The following is a 27,895-nucleotide window of genomic DNA, read 5'->3' on the forward strand; positions in this document are numbered from 1 at the left end:
TTTCCTGCTGGAATGCTGCATATAACACACCAAGCTCACTAGTGAAAGCCAAAATCCCGCTTTGCATTCCTATGGAAATGCTTGCCTGCTCTGACGCCTGCACACATGCCCTTCGTGCATCACCCAGTCAAGCCAACCCGCACTGCCTAACGAGCACACATTGGCCCGAATCGGAAACGTCACGACGCCAGCGGTGATTGTCAGGGGTTGTAGGCTCCGTTCGGGACGAGACGGGCTGTACCATTAATGGTAGGAAAAGGAAATGAGGTTGGCACAATCCTTCATAAATCTGTACCATGCAAAATCAACATGATGTTATTTGGTTTACATCTACAGTGCATACACGGAGGAACGGATGCGAGAACTACGAGGAGCCTCTATACCTATTATGCGCGTTATTTGAACTGCCGCTTTCAAACAACCACCCCCAGGTATTTGAGCCAATCAGTCATTCTGCCTCCAGCGCGCGCTCGTGTAGGCTCCTCTGGGGCGCGTGATTGAAGGCCTCAAGCACGAGCTCTGTTGAGCGCATCCGCGGGTGCGCGCACGGATCCGCCGGTTTGTTGTGCCGAACCTGGCCTGGCAACCCGACGGTGGTGGGTGATGGAGTGAGGCTCGCGACTCCAGTCCCGAATACCCCCAGGTGGCAGTAGGAGAGACAGGACAGGACACACGTTTCGGTAAGAGTATTTGATGTTGTGTTATTAAGGGGGCGGAGGACTGCCCTCTACCCTGGAGAGGCTCGAGAAGGAGCCGCCCCCCTCTAGCCTGGACTTCAGTGACACCTGCAGGGCTGCCGGGTCTGAACGAGATGGACGATCTGTGCAGCATGTGCATCGACTGCCTGCCTGCCTCAAACTCTAGCACTAGCCACAGTGCATGGAGCCTAAGCCAACATCAATCCAGCGGGTTCCACCTAGCATTCCCTGCAGAGTACCAGATCACGGCATGCTGCTAGAGAAATAGTGCATCATATTTATTTCACACTACGAAAGCCACTGCACACTTTTAGAGAGGCCCGTGCATTGCATGGTAACAGATGCACTGCACGCAGTCAGTAACATCCATTCATCACACAGTGCACTCTTCCCCCGCCGCTGCCAGCGAGATCCGTTTTTCACCGAGTGTATGTGCTGTACCAGTCATTGCACCTAGCTAGCAGGATCCATACATCGCATAATCCGGACTGCCCCACGAGTTCCATTCCTTATATATTGCAGTACTAGGGCACTGTACACTGCCAGCGTCGTGCACTGTACGCTGCCATCTAGATTCATTCCGCACAAACAGCAAAGTAGCAGAACCACTGCATGCTGGCAGGGTCAATTCATCCCATCCTGTACACACACTACTAAAGCCATATACATTGTGTACCCCGCCACACATCATGCGTCGCGCTGCTGTGACAATCCGATCGAGAGCACACGCCGTTCAAGCTGCGAATCCATTCTTTGCGAGATCACCTCACTACCAGAAATGTAACACCTGCTCTTTTCTTTCTGCAGTATTTCTGATCTTAAACTATACAGTTATTCCACATCGACATGTCGCACGTATAGATCGGAACAAATCTCCTATATGGAGCCTTACAGAGGCTTCCCAATTTTGTGTGGATAGTCATTTCCGCCTCTTTTTGGGATGCACCAGCGTTAGAAGTACTGATGCAGTGGAGTAGGCATTTATTTTTTAAAGAAAAACTGCATATTGATTAGGGTGCTAGACGCATATCCTAAGTAGGCTTTTTATGCTGAAACTGATCCGGTCAGACTGGCCGAGGATGAATACAATGTATTGTAAAAATGTGATAAATGTGTTGGAGCTGGGGCCCTGTCAGTTCGCTATGTGCCAAGGACCAGAATTGCGAGGTTGCGCCTCTCACGCCTCGTCCCCACTTGTGTGTATTTACAATGCACGCGTTCTGTTGAGTGTGTCAGTGGCAGCTCTCTGCGGGGGGTAATCACTTCATTCCTTTCAATTACACGCCTGCTCTAATTGCTGCCAGTATGGCAGCTTCCGGTCCTCCTGCCGGGAAGGTGCATTCCTCCTCTCTCTCTCTGGCCGACCTGCACCTGCTGGGTGTTGTCCCACATTGCATGACAAGTGGAATCGGTTTCAAAGGCTGCTGAAAGGCACCGTGCTTTCATCTCTGAGATCCGGCACAGTGCACGCAACCCCACCGGCAGCCTCATCCTGCCTTCTGCAGGGGTGTAAACAAAGCTCCTTGTGTAGGATTTTCCGTGCCTCCCCATCAGAAAGGGAAGACAGGGCGCGCTTTTTGTTTGTGGTCGAGATCTCTGAAACTGTTACGCCGTTTGTTTGAGTATTTTTGTATGGCTTGTGCGCGAGCTACTGTTGTTGCATTCCGCCACACGTTAAGGTTTTTTTTGTATGACTCACATGGACAGCAATTATTATTATTATTATTATTGCTATGATTTACAGTTTGCATACTTTATGGTCTTGTTATGCCGGAACCAGACCAGTTCAGGAGTTGATGATCGCTGGTAAAAGGTCAGTGAGATTATTAGCTCTTGGGACTGTAATACACTTAATTGAATACATTATCATAAGATTTATACAGTTTAATATTTGTTTACAGGTGTTTTAGGTGTGTGTCCGCTTATTACTGAAGGACACTTGCCGGGGAGGGTGGAGAGGGTCCTTGCAGTTATGCGCAGCTTAATGGCGTTGTTAGGGAGGGGCGCTTCAGGTTGTCTGTCTCACTGGACTAATACCCCCACAAGAGCTTTTAGCTTCTCAGGATGGATTTGCGGCTGTGGAATAGCGCGTGTGTAATCATGACCTCTACTGCAAGAAAGGAAATTGCCCCGCAGCCGCTATTTTGACTGTGAAATACAACGATAATGATGGTTCAGTGGGCCCTTGAGTCTTATGGAACCTGGTGCCACTGCACTTGCTGCACAAATGAAAGCGACACCACGGAATTGCGGTGCATCCCGGGCTGCGGTACTGATCACTGGTTCAGGCGCTTAATAACCCCTGAACTGGGATTTTTTTTTTTACTGATTGCTACTGTACCGGTAACGACTACCCGGGTTGTTTGAGATGTGTGAAGCATTGTTGCTTGAATAGTGAAGTACTGGTAGTGATGAGGGTCACTTGTCCGCTCGGGGTAAGGTAAGGAATCGGTCATTGGTTCCCCTTGTATCCCTTGCATTACATTCTTTTGCCTTTGTTGCGGCGGTGGGCGAGATTAAAAAGATGAATTGAGCTTTATGTCTCAGAAAAGTTATTTAACCCGAATAAGGGGACTGAGATGGCGTGGTACAAGAGACTGTAATGAATTGTGTGAACGGAAACGACGTAAATAGTGCCTGTAACTAGTGTGACGCCTTGCTTTAAGAATGTCTTGTGCTTTTTGAGAAAGTAACATTTTTAACATATTCAACTCGAGATGTGCATCTCTAAAACACCAACTGTTGTAGGGCTTTTCTTCTTTCCAGACCGGGCATCACTCTCTCTTGTTGAGTTTTGCTCTTGGTAAGTCAATTCTAAGTATTGCTAAAAGTGCTCTGAAAAATAACTATTGTTGACTGGAGATCATTATAGTAGCTAGGTGTTGCGCTGGAGCGCTGTATAGAGCTGGTGCATATAACTGCAAGGTATTGTGAAAACAAATGGTAGATTCTGCCCAGAATTAACCATTGTTCCACTGGAGTGAGTGTCAAGCTTTCCATGCAGAAAATATTCTGTAAATCCTGCTCTCCTTCCCCTGCAATTTTAGAAAGGAGGCTGTACTCTAAAGGCCAAATTACAAAACGTGCTGGGCTGGTCACTGGGGTGTACACCGGTTTATGGACTATGTTTTGGATTGAATGACATGGTTAAGCCTCAACGGCATGTGCGTCTTTTTGCCCACTGGGATCAAAATACAAATGCAAGAATGCCTTCTACAGCAAATAGATTTTGCTAGAACAGAAGGTTCCCCAAAAAGCACCTGTAAACGTTTGGCTTCTGAGCAGAAGTGTGTGCATGTGTATACGCCTCTTGGATTGTTTCGGTCACCATGGCTATTCAGTGCTTATGTCCTCAGTTTGTCAGATATCATAGAAAAATTCATAATTGTTTCTCAGTTTAACGCTGATGACACTCAAATCCTGGCCCAACTCCAGAAGAACAACCTCAACAACAGACATCACCTCATACTTCAGTTTTAGTGTTTTGTGGGTGAGATTAATTATTTATGCCTAAACAGGTCTAAAAATGATTTTCTCATCTTCTGCAACCTTGACCTGAGTCACCTTCCGGCCAAATGGCTCCCATCTCCAGTATGTGAAGCTAGAAACATGGATATAGCCTTTGATCACAATATATATATTTTTTTACTTCCCAAATGAATGCATTTGAGGGGTGCACACTTCCACCTCAACATACTTGGCTAAGAGACACAATTATTAAGCTTCCATCACAAAGTAGATCTCATATGGTCCTGGCATTGTATTGGCTTAACTGTCGTAATGGTATTTGTATTGTCCTTCACATAAAGCACCTACCACAACCCCAGCTAGTCCAGAACTGAGCTGCAAGACTAGCAGCAGGTCTCAAGACTACAGTGCACCACCTCAACCTGCCTCAACCTCCATTAGCTTCTCATCAAACTAAGGATTATCTTCAAATAGACTTACTCTACCCATAGATAATGCATGACCCAAGCCCAAAAATACTTGTTGAAACTGCCCTCAAGTTTAAAGACTTTACACCTCCTTAGACGTTCACTGGCCTACAGGATTACCATGGCACCCTTTAGCAAAAAAGACATTGAAGGAATATGCTAAGCATTGGTGGATCTTCATCGTGAAACAATCTGCCCCTGAACAATCTGCTCTTGAGCTCTGGCATCAGCAGGACAACTTCTAAGTCAGGGAGGACCTGACAACCATTCGGTAACGCAAAGCCTTACCTTAGAGTGTACTTGAAGAATTATCCAGATCCTTGTTCAGTGCTGTAGGCAGTTCTTGCTCTGTTTTCCCCAATCTAATTTATTCTTGGCTTGCAGTCTTATCCTTTTGATTGTAAGGACTTTTCTCCTTCTTTCATCCCTTTCTGGTTGTGAAATGTTCCACTTGGACTGTGAATTGAACCTGATCTCATTAACATTGTTTCTATAGTGACTATCATGTATTGTAATGTAGTAGCAGGTTGGAATCTAGAATGTAGTGATGAGGGGGGTGAGAAGGGTTGGGGACAATGTTATGATTCATTCTTCTAGAGGTGCATAAAGACAGTTACAGCTTTGTATATATATCCTGTACAAATAAAGAAGGAATTAAGTATTCTGATCGCTGTGAGGATTTACTAACCGTTTTGGCGACGAGCGAGGACTATGAACTTCGTGAGGAATATCAGCAGATGGTGAATTTCATCTATTTTTCACAAAAAATGAGCATCTTTAAGAATTTCATGGACCAGATCGTGAATTTTATTTTCTGTTTTTCATACATTCTTGGGTATTAATCCTGACATCGAGTACTGAATTCTTAAACTGGAGGACTCACTTGGACTGCATCTTTTAAATAGTCAGTGCGCGCTCGCTGTCATTGCAGCTCTCCTCGCGTGCTGAGATGTTTCTGTAATGGCCGCTGGTGTTTGCCGTGGAGTGAATTTCTTTGGATGTAAGTGAGGTAGCCGCACAGCACTTTTTAAGCTTATGTAGACGCTCAACACGTTTCAAACAAGCCCCATCTATGAAAACAAGTTTTTTTTTTTTTTTTGAAGCACTCACGATCATATGTGGAAGTAAATACTGTCTTTACAATATGGGTGTTTGTTTTTACTGTAAATAAACAAGTTATTTTTTAGTATTTTTGTTGGATGGTGAGCACCTCAAGTGAGTACAGGAATATATATATTGACACATTATTTACAAATTATATTTGTTATTGTTTTTTTGATACTGGACGAACATGTCAACTAGTGGAGACCCACCAAGTGGTGGCTTGGTACAACTACATTTGAATTCACCAAAATAAGTTTTGGCAATTCCAGGAGAGCCCGTGGTGCAGTGGAGTGAGTGGAAGGAATATTTCCTAAACTATTTAGATTACCTGGAGGATTACAATGGTGCACTCTCACCAGAAAAAAAAAAGGATTCTCATATATTGCTTAGGACTAGAAGGCTTACATATTTACAATCAACTACAAAAAGAAGATAGAGGAAGTGGAGATGGTGATGTTTTCACGAATGCTAAGCAGGATCTTAAAAGGTAGTTTTCACCAGCTGTATGCATTGCGGTTACACGTCATACGTTTTTTCAAAGAAAGCAGGAAAAGCATGAGAACGTTAATGACTGTTTCCTGCTTGAAGAAGTCAGCGAGATCATGTAGATTTGGAAATTTGCGTGATGAATTAGTACGAGAGCGGATAGTTAGATAGTTATGTACACTAAAAATAAAGCTATACAAGAAAGGTTATGGGTAGAAGGAGAAGCAAATCTTAATGTCATTATTGCTATGGTAAAAAAAAGAAGAATTATAAGATTGTTGCGCTAAAGCCACTTTAGCACAATAAAAAAGTAATGTAGAAATGGTAGATAAGGTTTTAGCAGGAAGATAAAAGTATAAGCCTACCGGAGGACGTGATGTTGATGTTAAAAAAGGGAAAAGTTAAACGTTTTAATACCTTTAATGGAAGTTGTTATCGATGTGGTAGCACGTTTCATTTGGCGAGATTTGAAAAGTGCCCAGTGAAAAATACAAAGTGTATTGAGTGTGGCTTAGTTGGACATTTTGCCAGAGTTTGTAAACAGAAGTTCAGGAAGAGTGGTGACAAGATGGTTGCACGTGTGAAAGAAAGTGATGAAGAGGAATCATCAGGAGAGAGTGAGGAAGCTGATGAAAGGTTCAAATACAAAATAAATACTAAAGCACTGTTGAATATAGATGAAGTAAAAGGTACTAAGCCATTGTGTTTGGTATAATTAGGAAGAATATCTTTACAAGTTTCTGCTGATTCAGGTTCTCCATTCACCATTATATCAGAGAGTACATAGCATAATTTTGTTCATTAACAAGTTAGGATAGCATCTAGAATCCCCAGATATTTCCCAAGAAAGTTATACTGGGGATAGAATAGATATAGTAGGTTTCAGAGAACTCGATTTTATATTTGAGGACAGGGAGGCAGTAGGTAAACTGTATGTGGCCAAGGATGGACCCTCTGTTTTAGGTTGGGAGGATCGAAAGTTGTTGACTATAATTTTGGACCCCAATAGCACAGAACAAGTCTTACTTGCATGAGAAGAAAAAGATACTAAAGCGTGGGTTTTCTAAGAGTTTCCTAGAATTTTTGAAGAAGGTATTGGGAGACTCAAAGGTTTCACTCATAACATTCGGATGAAGGAAGGAGCCACACCAAAAATTCATAAGGCTAGGAATATTCCTTTAACAGTAAGACAGGAAGTAAAAAAAATAAGTAAAAAAAGAATTAGAGAAGTTGCTTAAACTTGATATAATTTAACGTGTGGAAGTGCCTAAATGGATTTCACCTATAGTGGTAGCTCGCAAATCGAATGGAAAGGTTAGTTTATGTGTGGATTTGAGGTAGTTAAACAATAACATCATTGTGGATTAATTTCCATTACCTTGGATCGATGAGAAGTTATCGTTAACTAGGCATGCTAAGTGGTTCTCCACATTAGACTTGTCCGTAGCTTACTACCAAGTACTTCTAGAGCATAGCAGTAGACATCTTACAACTTTTTGTACACAATTTGGATGTTTCCAATTCAAGTGCATGCTGTTTGGTTTAGTGTCAGCGGCAGCAGTATTTCAGAGACTGATGACACAACTATTTGGACATATACCTGAAGTAACTTTCCTTCAGGATGACGTCTTAGCAATGGGAAAACACAGAAAACAACATGATGACATTTTAAGGAAAGTTTTATCAATTCCGGAAGGAAAAGGTTTAACAGCAGAAAGTCGTAAGTGTAAGTTTGCTCAGAAGAGTGTTAGGTATTTAGGTCATGAAATTAACCTAGGAGGAATTCAACCTAAAAAGAAATTAATTGAAGCCATTGTAAATGCACCCTCTCCTAGATTGAAGGACGATTTAAGATCCTTTTTAGGTTTAGCAGAATTTTACTCGACGTTTGTAAAACATTTTTCTCACAAAACGCTAGAAATGAGATTGTTATTAAAGAACAAAGCAAAGTTCATATGGCGTAATAATTGTCAAAAAAGTTTTGAAGGTATTAAAGAGGCAATTGTAAATGCTCCACTTTTGCAGGGTTTTAACCGTGAGGCACAAGCAATCGTCACCACTGATGTAAGTAGTAAGGGACTGGGTGGAGTTTTAACGCGAAAGAACACAAATGGAAAGGAGTGCGTTGTTGCATTCGTGTAAGATCTGATCATAAACCGCTTACTAAACTTTTGACGATGGAGGGTCTGCCTAGAGCGTCTGCAAGAATTGCAAGGTTATCAATGAGATCGCAAGATTTCCTTTATCAAGTACAATATGTACCAGGAAAAGAAATGTGACTGCAGATTTTCTAAGCAGAATGTCGTTACCTTTGAAAGAACTAGATCAGGATCCCTGGAATGAGTGGTGTGTAGCTGGAATTTTCACAGATGGGGTTGGAACAAGTATACAAAAAGATGTATGGATTGAAGAGCATAAGAAAGATGTAGTGTTGAAAGAAGTAAGAAACACGATTGTGAATGGATGGGAAGAATGTGGAAAAGCTAAAATAAAAGAGGAATTGAAGGCATATTGGGAAGTAAGAGATGAACTGGGTGTTGAGGAAACCTTTGTATGTAGGAGTGGGAAAGTTATTCCTCCTTGTGGTGTTAGGCAAGGTTTGTTAGCTATTGGCCATGAAGGACATTCTGGAATAACTTGTACAAAGAAAAGTATAAAGGAATTGTATTGGTGGCCTAAAGTTGATTTAGATTTTGAAAGATTTGTACATAACTGTGTGGACTGTGAGACGAGTGACAAGACTCCGAAAACATAAAATCCACCGGTGTCATCATTGGGGTGTCCAGATGTACCCTTGATATAATGTGTCCCATTACATGAAAGGATGGTACATGCAAATACATATTAGTTCTTGTGGATGTGATTTCTAGATGGATAGAAATGGAAGTAGTTCAAGAGATCAACACTAACATTGTTATTGAGTTCTTAGAGGAAGTGTTCATAAGAGAAGGGTTTCTAGCTACCATAATAACAGGCAAATGTGTACAGTTTAAGTCAGAAGAGATGCCAACTTTTGTGAAGTTGGCTGGTATACAGCAAAAATTCACAGCCTTGCATCATCCTAGCGGTAATGCTGTAGTGGAAAGAGTAAATAGAGTTATTAAAGGTACTGTACAAATAGCTAACAAAGGAAATAAGAATTGGGAATATGAACTGAAGAAAATGCTGTGGTCCTATAGATCAACACCTTAGGAGTCTGTTGGGGAGAGTCCTTTTGGTTTAATAAGGGGTCGGGCACCATTTTCCTAATTAAATCCAGGAAGTATGTGAAGGAGCAAGCAATTTATTTGGAACCCAGAGGCTGTAAGAAAAATATTTTGAAGTCCCAGGAAAAGAATAAGGTTTATTATGACAGCGGACATGGTGTTAAAGAGGTGCATCTAAAGGCTGGACAACAGGTCAGAGTAAAATCTGTCAGGAAAGTGGCTAAGGGTGAGAGCAGATTCAGTGAACCTAAAATGATTAAAGCAGTCAGGAAAAATACAGTCGAATTGAAAGATGGGAATATACGTCACATGAGTCGTATTGCATTGGCTAAGAGGGCATGTGCAAATATTGAGAGTATGGAGGATAATGTACAAATAAATTATATACAAAGATTTAAGTATGACAGCTATTGGTGAATTAATTTGGATCAGGAAACGGAACAGATGTAGAAGATGTTGTGTCACAAAATGTGGAAGAAGGGTCTCATAATTTTGGTGATAGTTGTGATGCAAGCCGTAATAAGAATAACGACCATGTAAAAACGATGGGTGACAAAAGGATCAAATTTGGAAGAATGTTGTAAAAAAACAAAAAGGCTGGAAAACTATCTGTGTGAATGATAGGTTAATGTGTTTCTGTTATTTATTTTTTTTTGTTCGTTGTTACGATGGGAAGAAGTGGGGGTTGTTGAAGTAATTGTGTGTATCGTTCGTATTAATGTATGTATAGATTATATATATTTTTTTATTGGTAGAAAAGGCGATGTGTAGTGACTAGCATGTAATGGAATTTAGAAGCAATGTGGAATCTAGAATGTAGTGATGTGGGGGATGAGAAGAGTGGAGGAGACTTATGATTCATTCTTCTAGAGGTGCATAAAGGCGGTTACAGCTCTGTATATATATCCTGTACAAATAAAGAAGGAATTAAATAATCCGATCGCTGTGAGGATTTACTACAGTTTCCTTCCATTTGAGGCGATTCCTTGCATTTATCCTCATCACCTTTTCCTTTTGAGTCTTCTTCGCCCCACTGTTCAGTACTTTTAAGTGGCTCTGCAACATATATATAGTTTTGTAAATCACCATTAAGTAAGAAATATTTAAATATGACCCATAACTCTACGCTATTGATTGCAGTGGAAACATCTCAATCTGCAACCTTGATGATTAGCAAAATCCTAGGGTCACAGTTCCAAGCTTTGTTTTTTTAACCATTTGTTGGTGTCTGCATTTTTTTTCAGAAGAGTAGGGCAATGTTGCTTTATTCATATAACATTTTAGGCACATCTGTTCATATTTGTTTCTCAGAAATCTAATTAGTGTTATTAAAGGCTACGTTTGCAGCAGTAATTTGCAATCAGTCATATTCATATTTCTGTTTGTATTGCTGTTCGTTAGTTAAAGATGTCTTAATTTTTACAGTTCTTTGACTTGGGCGATTAAATCCCTTAGGATCTGAGCTTTTTGGGAACTGATGTCATTGCACAGATGAGCTCAGTTAGGTTTCTTTGGTAACATCGTTTAAAAAAAAATGCAATAACTTGATTACACCATATTTTCGCTCCATTCCCGCATTTAAACTTTATTGAAAATACCAATATGAAGTCCCGAAAGGGGCATCACATTAGTTTGGCATTTGGTACAGCTCTTCAAGTTACACTCTCCTAATGGGGCACTAACAAAATTCACACACACACACAGTATGGCTGCATAGAATTTGACACATTATGGGTATGAAGAAGCTGCTCTTGCGTCGTCTAACAACCTTGCAGTTTACTGCGATCTATAGGCACTGTACATCGCACTACTCTCTACGAAGTTCAGTGAGTTGACATGCCCTAGATATCTCCATCTACTGAATTTGACTGCCTAGGGAAAAAGTATGCTGGACGAGGGTGCCGCACCCCTTGTCGGCAGAAGGAGACCTGGGGACTGATTAGACCAGAATTAACAGATTCTCTTTTCAGTTTTGAAAGTTTAACTTGGGTTATTGTACTTCCCTTGACTGATTTTGAGGTAGATTTCTGCTGGTTAGGAATTGCAGGGTGAGAATTTTTGTACGATTGTTGTGATTTTTATCTCTTTATATTTTTTAGTTATTTTACTCAAATACTCCCTTTAAAGGGAAAACAGGCAAAGGGGTTTATTAATGTTAAATAATTTTAACTGGTTCTGTAATTATTTTCCTGTTTATGAAGAAATTGCACTGTGATTGGTTATTCAGCCAGGGAACCACTCTCTGATTGGCAAGAGGTCACCACAAAGACACGGTCTGATTAGTTGGTTGCTAGCATAGTCGCTGTCATTTATTGAGTTTGTTTGTAGAATTGTATTGTGATTTTGAGTTTGGTTTGAGTCTACTTAGCTGTAAAATATGGGTGGTATTTTTACAAAACCCAAACCAAAAAGCAAGCTACCTAGAGAGGGTCAAAAATTGCCAAGTGAAGAAATACCAGCATATGAAGTAATGGTAGAGGTCAGGTAATACACATGCACTGGATCTCTGAGTGGAATAAATATACAGCACATTATGAGGTTTTAAGGTTCCCATTAGAGGGTACCTTCAATATAAATAAGCTGGACTTTCTAAGACAAGCCATGCACATTTCGAAACTGATGCCTACTACCACTCAGTTTGAGGCTCTCATTAAATAGGTTCGCATAGCATCTGAAAAGGAAAGAGAAAAGAAAGAGAAAGCTATAAAGAAGTGCCATAAGAAAGTTATTCAGGGATTGGCTATAAAGTAAAGTAGATTGCTGAGAGAAGGGTTGGAGAGAAAATATGATTGAAAGTGTAAAAGCTTTCACTGTTATAGTTAATGCAAAAGAGCCAGATACAGAGAGTCATACGAAAAAGAAGGATGTGGAGCCAGGAGATGATCATAAGTGAACTATTCAATTTTAGGTTGCTCCCATGTATATGGAAATGTCGAGGTAAGCAACTCAGGCTGTCATAGGGTTGATAAGATGCTGGGGGAGATACAGGATTGGCATAAGCCCCTACCGGGATTGTACTGAGTGCCATGACTAAAGCTACTGCCAGAATTACAATGCCTAGTACAAGCGGGAGCAGGGTACTAGAAGTTCCAATGCAGGGTACTGCGGTGAGAGAGTGCCGCTAGATCACCTCCTAAAGAAATTTGTATTGGAATTTTGAAAATCTAGTTTGGTGAAATGTTACAAGGGAATGTGGATTTGAACAGACTGTTGAATTACAATGCTGATAAAATTAGGTTTTTGATAAATGAAACAGCTAGGTGTGCTAATAAAATATATGATAAATTGGAAGAATTAGCTGATGAGTTAGAAATTCACCTTAGGAAAATTAAAAATTCAAAGCAAAACTCTAAAATGGATTTAACCCATGTGAGGATAAATAAATGGGCTTGATTACTTTAAGAGTTCAGATTAAAGACTTAATTAAGAAAACAAGAAACTGGAGTGATTTGAATAAATCTCAAGCAGAATGGAAGAAACCGACAGCAAAGAAAAGAAAACTAAAGGGATTCAGAGAAAGGAATTACGCAAGTGTTTTACAAATAGAGATAACTTCAGTAGTATAATTTCTCTTTTACATAGGTAGGAGGGAATTTGGTGCATGTTCCGTGGAGAAGGGCTGACTAATATGCTTTTACATGTATCTTTCTGAACTTGTGGGAAGACCCAGCAAAGTGGTATCAGAAAATGCATCGGTTGACACATATTTCCACAAAGTTATGGACTGAGTTAAATACATTGTTTGAGATTGTTGTGTTGGGAGATCTGTAGCTAGAGTGGAACGTTATCACTGGATAGCAGACACAAGATACAGCTAGGCTTGGTCCTAATGCACCAGAAACAGAAATAGCAGAGAAATACAGGACTGTAATTGAGCATTTGAAAAAGGGAACTCCTAAAAAAGTTATAAATTAGAAAAAGGTTTTGAGAATGACACAGAAACCTAAAGAATCAAGGCATTCCTATTATGGAAGTTTGATGCATTTTTTCAGGAAAGATTTGAGAATTCAGAGAAAGGTGGAGCTTGTGGTTTTGTTTCTATTTTCATAAATGGATTGAGATCAGAGATGAATAATCACAGTTAACAGTGAATTGTGTTGGCATATGAAAAGCATTGATGAGATCTTGATATTTTGAAACAAGACAAAAGAAGCGGAAAAGAGAAAATGATTGCTCAAACAAAGCATTTTGAGAAAGGATCACTTGATATAATAGGTTTAAATATGGACTTTGCATTTCTGGATTCATACCATTCTGTGCAAAGTGGATGTGATGGGATGAATGCAAATGTTGAAACATTGACAAAGAACTCAGCATGCTATTATTATGGAGGGATTGAACGTTAGAAAAATGAATGCAGACACAATCCTAAGCTGATTCAGGTAAATTCAGAACAAGTCCAGCAAACCCAGGAAGGCATGATGATGTCAAATATGCAGACTACAGAGCAGAATATGCATAATTAGAAATCATTTAGAAAGACTATGCCAACATCTCCAGTATTGTACCACAATATGAGAAATACAATGCCATATAATTCAGGATAACAACAAAATGTCATGTAATGCAGGATACCAACTAAATGCTATGATTATGAATGAAGAGATGGCAGGGAGTAGCTCACAATGATGGTGCCTGAGTGAGGAGGAGGAATGCTTGTTTGTTGCAGTCCTGGAGGTAGACCAGAGTGTTACATATATTGATGGAGAAGTCAATGGCCTTTCTGTTTCATATCTGATTGATAGGGGGGCTACGCGTTCTATAGTCCACACAGTGGAAGTCCTAGACCTACCACTCTTAAGAAGAGAAGTCCATGTTGTAGGGATCAGCAATAAACAAATTGTGACTCAAGTTACAGCAGATGTTCCAGTCAAAATAAGGCAGTTAGTGAATAAACATCCGCTTATATTATGTGTTGCATGATATATTGCACATTGGATGGTATATCCATTGAAACACATGGTGAGGATTCAGTTTTCAAAATTAACTCAGAATACACAAGACTTGAGTCGTTCCCAGTTTTGACAAAAGATGACCTGCCTGTGGATTTAGGACATATTGTCAAAGACGATGTATGGAATTCCACTGGCAGAGATTGGACTGATTAAAATAGCAGAACCGGTAAAAAAAAAAAGATCACAACAGAAGCAATATTTCCTAGAAGTAGACAGAACAAACAGACTTACAAGAAAGACTGAGTAAGGAATGAAACAAGAGATCAAAAAAATGATTGAGCAGGGAATTCTCCAAGAAGTGCCTGGTGGTGCTTGTGCAATTCTCCAGTAATGGGAATTATCAGAATCAGAATGGCAAATGGAGGATCATGCAAGACCTCCGGAAAATAAATACAATTATTTTACCTTGTTGATTCCAACATTACTATGGTTTCAAATACCATCATAAGCAAAATGGTATATACTCATTGACTTATGCCAAGTGTTCTCAATTCCATTACACAAAGTTCACAGTTCTTCTTTGTATTTCTATTTTTAAATGAATTTCTTGTGTGATGCAGAATCCCACAAGGACACAGGGATAGTCTTCAGTTTTCTTCCAAATACTAAAGAAAAATTTAAAAGACTAAAACTGCCATGTAATTCAGTCCTAGTTCAAAATATAGATGCCTTGTTAATAACATCTAGGACGAAAGAGGACTGGAAACTGGATACAATTGCCCTGTTAAATCACCTAGCTGAAAATGGGCGTAAAGTCTACCCAAGCAAAAGTGCAGTATCGTGACAAATAAGTCATTTATCTCAGACACCATATTGAAAAGGGTGTGAGGAAAGTCTCTAAAGATAATGTTGCTGCAATCCTGAATTTGAGCCCTCCAACCACATCTTCAGGAGCTCCAGTAAAAAATAATATGTACATTTTGGATTTTTCGGATGCTATTGTGAAACCAAAAGAGATGCTCGTGGTTAAATGCATAGCTCATAAGGCTGCAAGGACATAATCACCCTGGGGAATAGATGGGAGGATCAAATGGCCAGGTATTGTGCTCTACAAGAATAGTTAATTGTTTAAGAAAAGTGAAATTGTGATTCCACAAATGATACTGTTCAGAGTTCAAATAGTGAAATTGTTTCTTTATAAATTTTATGCAGACATCTTTGAATGAGCTAAGAGACTTTCAGGAGGATGCTCCTGAAAATGGGGAAAACTAGGCTATAAAATGAATTACCAAGATGTTATGTAAATCCAGAACAGAAGTATGTCCTGCCACACTAAATATTACTGCCCATGTGTAAATATTTGCATAATCACATTCACGTAGGATGAGATAGTCTGGTTAGGAGTTTTTGTAAATATTGGGAGAACACAGGATTTTGACATGTTCCTGATATATGTAGTCATTGTCTAACATGTCAAGTAGACAATGAAGTTAAGAAAAATGTTACAGTAATAATTCGCTTTTGCAAATCAGAAGTCCCATTTATGAGATTGCAGGCAGAGTGTATTGCGATGCGATGGTGTAGTGGCTTGACTTATGTCTTGGTAATAGTTTGTCTGTTCATCAAATGAATTGAAGCATTTCCCACAAGAAGAGCAGATAGCTTTTCTATTGTGAAATTGTTGTTGAGGTAATTGATTCCAAGATTCGGACTTCCAACTTCTATTGAGACCGATTGTGGCACACACTGTAAGAATGAAGAGTTGCAAAATATCTGCACAACTTTTGAGATCAAGCATTATTGTCGTTATCAACCTCAATCCTCAGGATAAATGGAACTTACACCAGTTCTACACTCTAGAATAAACTTGCAAAGGTCTGTGCCTCAGCTAGTCTGAAGGGGGGGCTGATGCTCTTTCTCTTGTTTTGATTAGTATGAGAACTACTCCAGACAGGAAGACAGGCTTGGGTCCTCATGAGATCCTGATGGGCAGAGCAATGAGACTTGCATTTGTCACTTTAGCAGCACTAGTTTCAATAACGTATGACACTGTTTTGATTTATTGCAAAGGTCTGGCGGATATCGTGAAATCTCTTTCATAAGGTGAATGTGTCAACTAAAGATAACAAGGATACGCCCTGCCTCAGTCTCAATGTGGGGGATTCGGTGATTATCTGAAAACACGTTTATAAAGGATGTCTCAAATTAAAGGTATATTAACAACTGACCCTGCTCACACAAAGAGAGTTGAGTAGCTGAAGCAGTGGATGAGGTGAATGAATAAGCAATGCAATCTGCACATCAAGCTCAAGGCCAAATTCAGGATTGCAGCACTAATCCTGAGGGATGTGAAGGTTTCTTCAGAACTGCTAAAGATACAATAAAAAGGCATAGTCAAAAACATCAGGTGAGCAAAGTTCAGACGAAGAACCTGAAATCTCTTAAGTCCATTTACTGATTGATCCGAGTGAAGCACTATTACCATACAAAAGAGCAAAGCATGAGTGGCAGCAGGAAGAAATAGTCTCTGTTAAAAGTTGTGAGGAGCTGCTGTTGAAAATAAACGTAAAAAAGACCCCTTTCAGAAGAAAAGGATTAATTGTGGAAAAAGCAAAGACCGATTTGATCAAAGAGCAAGGTCGAGTTTGAGTTGGAGTGCAGGATTGGGTTCAAGTCAAACCAAAGAAGACAACAACAAAAAAAGAAAAACTGCAGAAGAAAAAGAGATAGTTTAAGATATTCCAAGAAAGAGAACTCGTAAGCGAAAACATTGTGAGCCAGACAGAAACTTAAGAGACTTTGAGAGACAGTTGAATCCAGAAGCTAGTGAAAGTGAATCTCCAATTGTTAAAAGATCAACCAGAAGGAGAGGTCCGAACTGAAAATGCGCCTCGCTTTAGTGGGTGTATTTAACCACTGTATTGGAAGAAGAAGCAGGTGAAATAGGAGGATTATTTCCCAACGAACAAAAGGCAATATCATTTTGAGAGTGATTCAGACACGGAGGCGTAAACAAACTGAAGAAGAGCCATCGTGAAAGGAGAAATAGAGACTCTAATTATTCTGTACTAATGAAGAAGATACATGAGGGAAACTAAAGATTTTTGTCCATGAACCTCATCTATAGACTTTATGACAGATTTGTTGTGAAGTTTTGGATATGAAAATTTTCAAAGACTGAAAAGCTGGTCAAATGTTGTTTTCCCCTTTTCTGGTTTATTATTGGTAAAAGAAATAAAGTCAGAAGAAGATTTTAAGGTTTTAAAGGAAATTTGGATCAATTTTAATTTTGCCACAAAAGTATTTTTGGTCTCAAATGAGAAGATGGGAAACAGCAGATGCTATAAAATTGCAGGGATGACACTGTTTATTATAGCCTTATTATTTGGCCTGTGATTACTGAATCCTGTTGGAATATGCTTCAAGTTATATGAAAAGCAACGCTGAAGCTATAAGTAATCTTGAAGAAATTGAACATTTAGCTAGTGGTTTAAAAGATAATGTATGTTCTAAAATGCTTAACAAATACATTAACATATTGAATATTAGCAGTTGGTAATATTCAATATGTTAATGCATGTCCTAAGCATTTTAGAACACATATTGGCCCTCATTATGACTTTGGCTGTCTTTTTCCAAGACCGCCAAAACCGCCACTAGACCGCCATATTACGACTGCTGGTAGCCTTCAGCCATTCTTCAGGCAGAAAGTTGCCGGCAGTCGTGCTGGCGGTCGGCGGTGCAGAGGCGGTTCCACCGCTGGCTCCACCCCCGCCAGAAGGACTCTGCCAGCCGTATTACCATGCCGGGTCCCGTCCCCTCAAGGAGGAGCACCTCGTCGGACAACGTAAGTGTCCTCCTCAAGGGGATGGGTGGTGAGGTGTATAAATGACTGTGTGTGTGTGTGTGTCATGAATGGGGGAGTGGGAGGGTTTGTGCCTGTGTGTCTGGCGATGTGCGGGTGAATGTGAATGCTGGGTCGGGGTGCGTGTGTGCATGCATGTAGAAGGGTGGGGGTGGTGTGTGTATGTATGTTAAGGAAAGGAGGGCATGTAGTGTGTATGCGTGTCAGTTGGGTGAATGTAGTGAGTGCGTGTGTGAGTGGGGGTGTTGTGTATGTGTGTATGGATTTGGGGGGTTCTTGCGTGTGTTTGTGCGTGAGTGTAAGGGTGTGGTGAGTGTGTGCACATGACTGTAAGGGTGTTGTGAGTGAGTGTCAGGGTGTGCATGTCTGGATGTGTGCGTGTATGCAGAGGGTGAGGGGTTAGTACGGGGATCAGGGGTGGGGGTAAGTATGTGTGCATGGGGTGGTGCGGTTACTACTGGGTGCGGGGAAGAGGGGTTACTGGGAGGCTCGGTGGGAATGTTATAAGGGAAAGGAGGGTGGGGGGCTCTTAGGTAGATAGGGGGCCAGGGGAGTCGTCTACAGGCGACAGGAATGCAATCGTCTATAGGTGACAGGAATGCAAATTCCTGTCGCTGATAAGCCCTTCCCGCAGGGATTTTGTGGCAGTGCTACCACCACAAAATCTCTGGCAGAAAGGGGACTCGTAATACCGCCAGCGGTCTTTGGTGGACAACCGGGTCAGACATGCTTATCTCCGGCCCGGATGCCCTGGTGGTAGGAATGAAAATATGGTGAATTGGCACAGGCCACACTGCCACTCTCTCAATATGGTGGTCTTCACCACCGGCCTGTTGGTGGTGGGACCGCCACTGCAAGTCTGGCATCAGTAGACTGCCAGACTCGTAATGAGGGCCATTATCTGTTAAACTACCTTCCCACATCAGCAGAAGGCTCAACATATGAACATTTAGAGATGTCGTATTCATTGTCCTGTAACGTTTTTTGTAGCTTTTATTAATCATGAGGAATTTCTTTTTCCATATCTAACTGATTTCAGTGTTACCTTGGAGACATTGTTCATTAATGAGAATGATGAAGAATTTAAATTTGGTGAGTATTTGAGAGTGATTGCACAAATCATATTATACTATCCTGAATAGAAATTATTTGTGTAGTGAAGAGTATGGTTTTATCAGAAAATATAACGAGAGAGGACTATGAATAGTAAAAAAAAATGTAAGGTGCAGAAGATTGCTTTAGAAGAAAATAAAGAAGGAGGAGACTTTATTTTCTGAGGTTTGCATCTTAGGTTAAAAATGGAGCAGAAAAGAAAAGGTGAGTTGTGCATGGTAAGGTGTAGTCCTACGGAAAAGGAGAATGTGGAATTTGTTGGTGAAAGTGGGTGTGACATCTAATGTGGTTAGTGGAGATCTTTTATCTGGAAGTGAATGTATGATGTTTGTGGCAAGACTGCTTATTTTAACTTGCCAGGAAATTGGGTAGGTTTGTGTTACTTGGCTTTCGTTTTCCCCTAGAATTTGTCATGTAGGTGACCTAGATGAAGAACATGGCGTGAGAAGAGTAAAATGAAGGTTTGAACAAGTAGTTTTAGGCATTTTAGGAGCGATTATTTTGCTGGTGGGTGTAGCCTTGAATGATGTGAAAATTAGACGATTGTCAACAGTAGTAGATAGACTTCTAGCTATAGCAGGGTCTTTTAAATATATGGCAATTATAATGCAGAACTGCCTTTCCTTGGATATTCTTTTGGCAAAAGAGGGCGGAGTTTGTAAAGTAGTTAAGGCTAAGAGGTGTTGTACTTCCCTCATTTTGAGGAGAAATGTAATCTATTATTACACAATAACATAACTAATATGACTCATGAGAATAGTTCCTTGACAGAGCTAGGCTTATGTGAGTCTATGTTACTGGGTAAGAGAGTTAAGAAGTAGCTTTGGTAAAGGTAGAGAATGGTTGGGTAATATTGGTGTTGTGTTCTTCTTTTTGGTTCTAGCACCCATAATAATTAGGATAGTTTGTGAACTACTCTGTTGCTCTAAAGTTTTTAGAATATATATTTAGTAGCAATATTAACAAGACTAAGGGGGTCATTACAACCCTGGCGGTACAGGAATGCCAGGGCTCAAATGACGGAAGCACCGCCAACAGGCTGGTGGTGCTCCCCTGGTCATTATGACCGCGGCGGAAGTGCCACAGTCGCACCGCCGTGGCCAGCGGTTTCCCGCGACAATGGCCCCGGCGGTAGTTATCCGCCAGGGCAGTGCTGCTAGCAGCGCTGCCCAGGGGATTACGAGTCCCCCTACCGCCAGCCTTTTCCTGGCGGTTTGAACCACCAGGAAAAGGCTAGCGGTACGGGGAGTCGCGGGGCCCCTGCACTGCCCATGCCGCTGGCATGGGCAGTGCAGGGGCCCCCTGACAGGGCCCCATGCGGATTTCACTGTCTGCTCTGCACCCGTCGCACGGCCGCAACACTGCCATGTTGCGGCCCACATCCCCGCTGGGCCGGCGGGGATGTCATAATGGGCACCGCAGGAGTGCGGCTGCATTGGCGGCCGCACGGCGGTTACAACTTATGAGGGCCTAAATATCTGTAACTGAGAGAAATCAAAAGGTCTATGGATGTGGAATTGAACAGTTAGAAACAAATGTATCAACAATTATAGTAATCAGAAGAGAGTGTACGATTATCTAAAAAGATGAAGCTTTCGTCAAACTAATGGCTGAGTTTTTTTAATAACCTTTATTAATTGGATTTTTAGAGATTTATTGAAAAATAATCAAAGGGCAGAGGTTTTTTATAAGTTGTTTTCTTCTGATGTGCTATTTTGGGTTACAAAATATTTGCAAGAAGTAGTCATTATAATGATGCATATGAACGTAACCGATGAACTAATGACTTTGCACTTAAAACTAAATGAGTATTTCATGTAGAAAGAAGAGTGATTAATAATGTAGCATAATCATGCCACATTTTTCATGCGAGACACCATTATTTTAAAATGGATGTGCTTTCTAGTGTTCTTCTCATCCTGCTTTTGCTCATTATCCTCTACCAATCAGTTACCACCTGCAAGTCTTCTCTCCCTCCACTTTCCGCAGAACACAGAGCACTATGAAGTAAATGGACTGTAGTGTTAGAAAGCATGTATTGTATATTTTTCGGGTATGCTAAATTGTTTTCGATTTGTCAGTGCAAGCTAGCAATCAATGTACCATGCTGAGCTTTATGAATTAAAATGCATAAATTGTGTATAAACAGATTTATATGGTTTTAATAGATTGGGGAGATTTTACAATTTGCTTCTGAAACTGTCCGCTTATTTTGAGATTTCCTCATTTAGGGTGCTGTTCTTACCCCTAATGAATTTGACACTTAGAAGTCATAGAGATGTTCTTGACTAATTATGGTTCCTGTTATGAGCTGTGATTCTGTATGTGAGTCTTCTTGGCAAATTATGCAATGTATCTGTAATGCATTTTATACCAAATTTGAATTAAAAGTTTTAAAACTTAATTTTGCTCTAGAACTCAGTTCTTGAGTGTTCTCACTTTCTAATTATAACTTAACTCTGCTATGTTTTTGATATTGACGGGTAGGGTAGTCTCTTAGTGCTAGACCAATGAGAATACGCTCAGATCTGAATTGCCTAAGGTAGCAGTTGGTGTTCCATAAAATTAGGGTTCAGAGTATTATTGGGGTTTGGCTCCCCACCACCATAAATCTATGTTATAATGTGGGATGTGTACAAGATAAGAAGCTACTGGCAAACGTAATTTAGAAGTGATTGTATGAGGGGGTGAACATAATTTTAATACCTTTATTGCTTTATACATTCAGCTTGATTATTTTTCTAACCCATAAAAGCAGCTGTGTGTTTGCGTAGGCACAGTCTCGGGTAGTCCCGAATTCCATGATGGTGCTTAGTTAAGTACATATGCTGCTCATCACATATCCTTTTGGACCTTGAAAATCATGGAAACATGGCATTCTGTAAGAAGAAGCCTGCATGAAAGTTAAGATGGGAATTCTTGTGTCTCATACACAAACCTTTCCCTTTGATGATAATGTGGCAGGAAGGGTATTCACACATTGTTGATGTCTCCAGGTTGTCCGTTGGTGGTTACACCACACCTCATTTCCCTAGTCATCGTCCAGCTTGCCTGTAGTGACTGCTCTAACCCCCCAGAGCAACAATTTTAGCCATACAGGAAACTTGATCGGATGACAACTTTCTACACCTTCATGCTAATATCTCCCAAAGTGGAAATCAAATTTCTAGCTTCAGCACCACCCTAGGACCTGCAACACTATACCGTTTGCCAGCCACTTTGCCTTCTACTCACCAGCCAAGAGACAGTCCTGTTTAACTGCATGTAACTGACGTCCTTAATCATCTCCACCACCGCAGCTGCAGCAGTTTCACATCAGAAAATAACTGCCAGCGTCATCTTTTCCATACTGGCAAGAATGGCTAAATGCCTTGTGGAAGCTGGTGTACTGTAATGGTATACTATTGGGATTCACCCAGTATGCGCAAAATGCTCCGGACAAAATAATTAATTTCACCACATGCAACTCTGTAGGGATACTAATTTTACTCTGAAGGTCTGGACCATTATATTAGTACCGTCTATTATGTCATGAAATATTTTGAGGGAAGTGCTCACCATCTCCTCCCCCCCAACAAGATCCCTGCTCCTCAGTTATTTCTGACTAGTCAGCCTTTGAGTTATTGCCTGGATCTTAGTCTTACCTGCATAAGTTGCTGTTGCTGTTTCTGTCTGCCTAGGCTTTTTTTTGCCTACGCTCTTTTGTAAAATATTCAGTGTAGGAGGCTGGACTGGCTTGTAGTGAGTACCAAGGGGTACTTACACCTTGCACCAGGACCACGTATCCCTTATTAGTGTAGAGGGGTGGCTAGCAACTTAGGCTGATAGAAAAGGTAGCTTAGCAGAGCAGCTTAGGCTGAACTAGGAGACGAGTGAAGCTCCTACAGTACCACTAGTGTCATATGCACAATATCATAAGAAAACACAATACACAGATATACTAAAAATAAAGGTACTTTATTTTTATGACAATATGCCAAAGTATCTCAGTGAGTACCCTCAGTATGAGGATAGCAAATATACACAAGATATATGTACACAATACCAAAATATGCAGTAATAGCAATAGAAAACAGTGCAAACAATGTATAGTCACAATAGAATGCAATGGGGGCACATAGGAATAGGGGCAACACAAACCATATACTCTAGAAGTGGAATGCGAACCACGAATGGACCCAAACCTAGGTGACCTTGTAGAGGGTCGCTGGGACTGTAAGAAAACAGTGAGGGTTAGAAAAATAGCCCACCCCAAGACCCTGAAAAGTGGGTGCAAAGTGCACCTAAGTTCCCCAAAGAGCACAGAAGTTGTGATAGGGGAATTCTGCAGGAAAGACCAACACCAGCAATGCAACAACGATGGATTTCCAGACGAGAGTACCTGTGGAACAAGGGGACCAAGTCCAAAAGTCACGATCAAGTCGGGAGTGGGCAGATGCCCAGGAAATGCCAGCTGTGGATGCAAAGAAGCTGCCACCGGATGGTAGAAGCTGAAGATTCTGCACGAACAACAAGGGCTAGAAACTTCCCCTTTGGAGGATGGATGTCCCACGTCGTGAAGAGTCGTGCAGAAGTGTTTTCCCGCAGAAAGACCGCAAACAAGCCTTGCTAGCTGCAAGGGTCGCGGTTAGGGTTTTTGGATGCTGCTGTGGCCCAGGAGGGACCAGGATGTCACCAATTGCGTGAGGGGACAGAGGGGGCGTCCAGCAAGACCAGGAGCCCTCTCAGAAGCAGGCAGCACCCGCAGAAGTGCCGGAACAGGCACTACGAAGTGGAGTGAAACTGTGCTCACCCGAAGTTGCACAAGAGAGTCCCACGCCGCCGGAGGACAACTCAGGAGGTCGTGCAATGCAGGTTAGAGTGCCGTGGACCCAGGCTTGGCTGTGCACAAAGGAAATCTTCGTGGAGTGCACAGGAGCCGGAGCAGCTGCAAAACATGCGATTCCCAGCAATGCAGTCTGGTGTGGGGAGGCAAGGACTTACCTCCACCAAACTTGGACTGAAGAGTCACTGGACTGTGGGAGTCACTTGGACAGTGTTGCTGAGTTCAAGGGACCTCGCTCGTCGTGCTGAGAGGAGACCCAGAGGACCGGTGATGCAGTTCTTTGGTGCCTGCAGTTGCAGGGGGAAGATTCCGTCGACCCACGGGAGATTTCTTCGGAGCTTCTAGTGCAGAGAGGAGGCAGACTACCCCCACAGCATGCACCACCAGGAAAACAGTCGAGAAGGCGGCAGGATCAGCGTTACAGTGTCGCAGTAGTCGTCTTTGCTACTTTGTTGCAGTTTTGCAGGCTTCCAGCGCGGTCAGCAGTCGATTCCTTGGCAGAAGGTGAAGAGAGAGATGCAGAGGAACTCTGATGAGCTCTTGCATTCGTTATCTAAAGAATTCCCCAAAGCAGAGACCCTAAATAGCCAGAAAATAGGGTTTGGCTACTTAGGAGAGAGGATAAGCTAGCAACACCTGAAGGAGCCTATCAGAAGGAGTCTCTGACGTCACCTGCTGGCCCTGGCCACTCAGAGCAGTCCAGTGTGCCAGCAGCACCTCTGTTTCCAAGATGGCAGAGGTCTGGAGCACACTGGAGGAGCTCTGGGCACCTCCCAGGGGAGGTGCAGGTCAGGGGAGTGGTCACTCCCCTTTCCTTTGTCCAGTTTCGCGCCAGAGCAGGGCTGTGGGATCCCTGAACCGGTGTAGACTGGCTTATGCAGAGATGGGCACCATCTGTGCCCATCAAAGCATTTCCAGAGGCTGGGGGAGGCTACTCCTCCCCAGCCCTGACACCTTATTCCAAAGGGAGAGGGTGTAACATCCTCTCTCTGAGGAAGTCCTTTGTTCTGCCTTCCTGGGCCAAGCCTGGCTGGACCCGAGGAGGGCAGAAACCTGTCTGAGGGGTTGGCAGCAGCAGCAGCTGCAGTGAAACCCCGGGAAAGGCAGTTTGGCAGTACCCGGGTCTGTGCTAGAGACCCAGGGAATCATGGGATTGTCTCCCCAATACCAGGATGGCATTGGTGGGGCAATTCCATGATCTTAGACATGTTACATGGCCATATTCGGAGTTACCATTGTGAAGCTACACATAGGTAGTGACCTATATGTAGTGCACGCGTGTAATGGTGTCCCCGCACTCACAAAGTTCGGGGAATTGGCCCTGAACAATGTGGGGGCACCTTGGCTTGTGCCAGGGTGCCCACACACTAAGTAACTTAGCACCCAACCTTTACCAGGTAAAGGTTAGACATATAGGTGACTTATAAGTTACTTAAGTGCAGTGTAAAATGGCTGTGAAATAACGTGGACGTTATTTCACTCAGGCTGCAGTGGCAGGCCTGTGTAAGAATTGTCAGAGCTCCCTATGGGTGGCAAAAGAAATGCTGCAGCCCATAGGGATCTCCTGGAACCCCAATACCCTGGGTACCTCCGTACCATATACTAGGGAATTATAAGGGTGTTCCAGTATGCCAATGTAAATTGGTAAAATTGGTCACTAGCCTGTTAGTGACAATTTGGAAAGAAATGAGAGAGCATAACCACTGAGGTTCTGATTAGCAGAGCCTCAGTGAGACAGTTAATCATAACACAGGTAATACATACAGGGCACACTTATGAGCACTGGGGCCCTGGCTGGCAGGGTCTCAGTGACACATACAACTAAAACAACATATATACAGTGAAATATGGGGGTAACATGCCAGGCAAGATGGTACCTTCCTACATTCAGTTTGTCCCTTCTTTTGATTTTTCTGCTTACTTTGTTTTGTATATTGTGGTTGCTATACACACTTGGATTTATGCCTTTAAGTTACATGCCTCTTATTATTATATTTTTTTAATTTGTGGACCTTTTTGAGTGGGTGCTTCACTTCAGGTTCTTGTTCACCTCCAGGCTCACTACTATTCAGACTCATTCCTACTTACTTGTTGACAGCTCTTTTTCTCCTCAACCTACTGGTTGTTCGAGGGAGTGTGACGGTGTTATCAAGAGGCTCACTAGGAGTTAGCCCTATTTTGCAGTCAACTTAATTTCCCTTATTTTATCCACTGACCCTCTGTCCATAATTCATTCTGTCCCTTAGGTTGCTCCTGACAGCAAAAGAGGTTCCTGGAGTAGCTAAAGGGAGATGCCATCCACCTCAATCCTGACTTACCTGCTGTTGCGATCATGCATGGCAAATCAGCAAGTGACATCCATTTCTTAGGCTTACTACACTGCTTTCCTGCTCTTCACCGTCACAGCAGTACTTTTCATGGAGATCGCAGATCTCGAGTGATGTTGCATCAGGAGTTCCCCTCTTTGTTCTGCCTCTGTGCTAATCAGATTCGTTAGACAGCGTACAGGTAGATTGCTAAAAGGCATAGAAGTGAGCCCAGGTTTCTGATTAGTTGTCATTTTCTTTGCCTTCTTTGTGGTAAGGCCTTGTTATGAGTGCCCCTGATTCTACACCTGGTGGGAAGAATAATTACGAGGCTCTATAAGGCATCTTCAGAAATGAGGACTTACTTGGAGAATTGGGGAATAGGCTGCATCTGGCTCCCCTGATGAGCCTCTGTTTCTTCCCGGAGGTTCACCCAACTATTTTGGTTGTTTTGAGCAACTGACTTACTTTGGTGAAATGCACCAAATCTGCAGAGTTATCTGGTATCTCTTAATCCTGGTGATGCTGGTAATTCTAATTAGGAACCCCATCCCAATTACCACGGGATTCGTAATGAGGCCCTTGGTGTCTATACCATAGGGGCCTTATAGTAATACTGCAGACTTTGAGGATTTGCTGAGAGTCACGTGATTGAAGCTCCACTGCCCTTCTCCTGTGTTTCACCGCAACCACCCCCACCCCAAAAAGAATCAATGGTTTTATGTCTGGTTTATCAACAAACCACGATCTGATACTCTGATATTTCCCTCCTTCACTTTGTTAGAAAATCCCCGAAATCTAATTTATGCATGTACCAGAAGAAGAATCAATCCAGAGAAGCAAGCACAGATCGAGACAATTTAAAACTTAAGTTGCAAAACCTTCAAGTAACAATGTTTTAACGATGAATGGTAAACACTTTAGTGCTTTCGTTGTTGACATAATTTATATCTTAGCAATTAGGTGCTTAAAGTGACTGAAGTATTTGCATATCTTGTTTGGCTTAATAGCATCACCTCTTCCTGTGATTACTGTTAGCACAGAATCTTTCCAGGATGATTAGAAATGTAATGTTTAAATCTTGGTGAATCTCTTTCTGTGGGTAGCATTAGCTTATATGAAGGTAATGTTGTGCTGGGAGCCCCTTCCATCAACAGTGAACAGTGAGTTTAGACATGGAGTTCTCTTACACTTCTTGATAATTAGGGCCAGGGGAATTCTTAAGTTGTGTGCCCGGGTGTTTTTCTTTACTGGCTTATTGGAGGACTGCTCTTATTACAGTTTTAAGGTTCATTTACCTTTTTGACAAAGCAGTGATGGCGTAGCATTGTGTAGATTTTACAATTTGAACGGTATTGAAAGTATTCAACTTACTTGCTGCCTATGTTGCTTTTTGTTGATAAATAGGTCATTTATTGTTTGGGTTGTTTGGCGTGATGAAGAAAGATGGCCTTTTATACGC

General features: G+C 41.8%; 1 protein-coding gene across 1 annotated transcript in view; it reads left to right on the top strand.

Moving 5' to 3' along the window:
- The first annotated feature begins 528 nt into the window (after positions 1 to 528).
- The window catches only part of WASF1 (WASP family member 1), a 384,764-nt gene continuing 357,397 nt past the window's right edge, over positions 529 to 27,895 (top strand). The window contains exon 1 of the mRNA XM_069234622.1: positions 529 to 680. The gene's annotated coding sequence lies outside the window, so the exon portion shown is untranslated. The remainder of the gene's footprint in view (positions 681 to 27,895) is intronic.

Source organism: Pleurodeles waltl, chromosome 5 (assembly GCF_031143425.1).
Source record: "Pleurodeles waltl isolate 20211129_DDA chromosome 5, aPleWal1.hap1.20221129, whole genome shotgun sequence".
NCBI lineage: Eukaryota > Metazoa > Chordata > Amphibia > Caudata > Salamandridae > Pleurodeles > Pleurodeles waltl.